A 3,935-nucleotide genomic window follows, 5' to 3' on the forward strand; every position below is an offset into this window, starting at 1 on the left:
TGTCGTGTACCTTCACTTCTTTGACAGGCTGCAGTCCCCATAACAACATCTCTGTTGTCAATAGCTTTTTCTGATTGTGAAGTGACACACAGGAGAGCAGAAAGTCTTGTAATAACACTGGGAGGTTGCACGTAAGTTATAAGTAACCTCACCATGATGTTCATGGGCCCAGTTCAGAGCTTCCTGAAGTCTATATGAATAGTTGCCTGATTTCAACGATCACTGGTTTCTTCAGGGGCTGCTTCTAATCTTTTTAAGTCAGATTTTTAATATGACAAAATACAGAGGCTTAACCCTGTGTCTCTTGGTAGCCTAGGATGCTCTAATGAGTAAACATGCTAATGGATTAGTCACAGAACAGAGCTGCTTTAGGAGAATAGTGGAGAGATTCACAGAAAAAGGTGCCTTTTTGGCATCATGTCCTTTATCTTACAAATGGGGAGTGTTAGGTGCCTTGATCCTGCTTCTGCCCATTCTCAGTTGGGGTCTTTACAGAGGCCTGCACCACACACACAGGCAACGTGCACAGCCCGACCCTGGTTCTAGGGATGTGTGCTCATGGAAACCCCCCTTCAAGGGTCTTCAGTACCTGTCTCTGAGACCGTTCATTCAACTCACCAACTAGTCTGGCTTGGAGTTCATGAGCAGATCACATGCACAGACACAGAATAGAGAACATGATCACATGGAAAATAATTAAAACCAGAATTTACAAAGAAGATAGGACAGACAGTGGCAATCAGTCACAAGGCTCAGCCACACATACTGACCAGCAGCCTGCTTATATGCAACCAGTCCTTTTTATTCCCCTTCTCCAATCCACATCAATCTTTTTTGTTCTTCCCCAATATACTTTGTTCCTCCCTTCTTTGTCTTTGGCCTTTTCCCCAAATATCTCATAATAATCCTGTATCATTTTAACAGTCTCCTGTTCAATCCCAGTGTTTCCCTCTTAGGCACCTCATTATAAATCCTGTTCTCCTTTATGCAATAGTCCCCTTAGGTTGCATAGCGTACCAGAGAGTTTCATTTGTTGAATCCCTCAGCAGGTTGCACACCAGGGAAAGAGCTAAAACATTCACCTTTGGATAGTCTTAGGGGCAGCTGATTCAGATGAATCAGGTTTCCTGGATCTTTGTGTTTATTTTGAATAACCATTAGCCAGATATTCTTACAATGATCACAGATCTATCTATTCTGCATGATTTCCTCTCTTCAGAGCTGCTTATTCACTAGCTTTTCATTAGCCATCTCATTTGGCCCAGCCAGATACATTGGAGAGGGGTGAGAATCCCCTTAGTGCATTCCTCAGCAACTCATCCCGCAACACACACTGAGTCCTCAAGCAGAAATGATATTTTACAGTTTTCACTGCTGTGTGTTTCAGGCCGCCTGGGAAAATGAGGTTATTCACACCACCTTTGGATTTTGTGCACGTATATGCTATTTCTTAATTCCTCACCTTTTTTTTTTTATTTGGCATACAGCAAAAGGCATAGAGCTGTGCCCATGCATTTTATTGCATGGGAAAAAAAAAATCTTCAGTATGTTTTTTTCTTGAGACATCTGTGTCAGGCTATGGTGAAGCGGCAGACAGGCCCTGGGCAGGCTGGCCTGGCTTGCTGGGGCGGATCAGTGGCGTTCCTGGTGGAGGCCTTTCAGCAGGAGCCCCTGTGCCTGTACACCCCACATGCTGGCCTGCTCCCTTCTGCAGGGCGGTGGGCTGCTGCCCCTCGCCCCTGTTTGCAAGCACAAGGCTCCAGCACAGGCTGGGCAGCGCTGCGCTCAGCTGTGCAAAGAGGGCCGCGGAAAAGAGGCTGCTGTGTTGCAAACATGGGGCATACAGCCCTGAACGTATAGCAAAATGCCTGTTGTGTAAGTCTCGTGTTCAGTGCAAGGAAGCTGTTTGGTCTGCATGAGGGTGCACGGGCCGCGCAAACAAGTCTGCGTGAGGGCTGTGTGGACCTTGGTATCACTGCTCTGCCCAAGCATAACATACCTTTGGCTGAGAAGTCAGCGGTAAAGCCGCAGGAAAGATTCCCTTTGGCGGGGGATAACCGTTTCCTCCGCACGGCTTCCCCCGCGGCGCTGCGCAGAGCCGGGAGCGCGGAGCGGGGAGCGGGGGGAGGGGGAGGTGCCGTCTCCGGCTGCTCCCCGCCGCAGCCCGAGTACGTTCGCATCTGCTGCCATCCAGAGCTCGGGGAGGGGAACGTCTGCTCTGCCAGGCTTGGGGTTTAGTTCAATCCAAAACTTAAAAGGCTCTGGACAGGTGTGAGTCACATCTTCCTTTCCCGCAATAGGGCTTTTGTTACTTTTCGGATAGGGAGAAACGGGAAGGTTTTGATGCCATCCTGTCAGGCACCCAAGACCGAAAGCAGCCTTGTTTCCCCGTCAAAATCAAACCCCAGGAGACGGCGGCCTTGCCAGCCCATAACAACGTGGGAGTTCACCCGCAGCTTGTCCTCAGCGGCAGTCACAGGTTTTCAGTACCAGATATGCTTATCACCATCTCACTCGCATGCTTTCCCCCCCTCTTTTGGTTTGGTTGGTTGGTTGTTTCTCTCAGGGTTGCATAAAACATTACAAAAACTGTAAGGAATGGAGTATTTCTCCACACGTGATCTTCATACAGGACTTCGGGGTTTTTTTGCACAACAATGTGTCCGGGGAGAAGTCTGTTTCTTCCTCAATCTTTGGCTGCACAGAGGAGCACAGTGTTTTCCTACGACTACCTTAAAATGGAAGCCTGTGTTTCACAACTAACGTAAAATGGAAGTCTGTGTTTACTGTCAGCCTGTTCCAGCATTTCAATGCAGCCCGTTATAGACGCTGAAATACTTTTGTCTTGGAATTAACAGATAGAACCGATGTTAATACACATTAGGTTCATCGAAGGGGGGCATTACAGGGGTGGCGTTGCTTAAATAAGCATTTTATTTTGCACAACTCAGCAGCAGCCCCCGTTGGGAGCTTGGCAGGGCTGTGGGACAGGCCATGGAGCTGCTGGGGAGACCCCCAGGGCTTGCTCCCACCAGGCACTGCCTGAAAGGGTTGAGGCCCAAGACCAAGGAAGATGCATAAGCATCTTAGATACTTACTTAAAGAAGAGGGTCCAGGATGCTTGTGGAATGGTTATGAGATAAGGAGGCCTGAAGAACAAGGGGACTGTCTGTAAGTACTAGATACTGAACAAAAGAGGCATGGTGTGGTTGTGGGATGGTTGTGAGATAAGGAGGTGCCTGGATCACCTCGCCTTACAGAGATGTGCTGGACCACGAAGATAAGAAAGTTACAAAAGGATGGCAACAACAGAAGACCCCGATGACCACTCAAAAGACCGCCAGGAGAGGCAATTGCACTTGTGGACCAGACACTTGCATATGAGTTCCAGGTATATGTGTAACTTTATGGTATATAGCCTCTGAAGGTTTGCCAGATTGCAGGAGCGCTTCTGCTGGAGCTATCCCCAGTGCTGCAGCAGAGAATTGCTTAGTAACGGATTGCTGTTACTGAGTTTCATTACATCGCACTCCTTAACGCTGCAGCACCTAGCATCCCACCGCTGCGAAGTTATAAAGCGAGGGGGGTTGGGTGCTACCGATCTTTGTATTGCTTCCAGCTCTGCACAGGGGCACATTTTGGTACTTGGGCACTGAGGGGGCTGTTTTCTGCAGCGGCCGCTTCGCCAGGGGCTACGGGTGTGTGTGGGAGGGTAACAGTGTAGATGCTTCGCCACTGCCGACTCCGCAGCGGCTTCAAGCACGCCGGGGCCCTACGCCAGGACGCAAAATGGCGGCTGCCAGGGCCCAACATGGCCGCCGCAGGGCCTCCTTCGTGACCCGGCCGAGCCGCGCTCCCTGCGCCAGCGCTTCACGCGGCGTCGCCGCCGGTCCCGGGCCCCGTCCCCCTGCAGGGGGGCTGCTCACGTGACGCGG

The sequence above is a fragment of the Falco punctatus genome (assembly GCF_963210335.1).
Source record: "Falco punctatus genome assembly, chromosome: 11".
NCBI lineage: Eukaryota > Metazoa > Chordata > Aves > Falconiformes > Falconidae > Falco > Falco punctatus.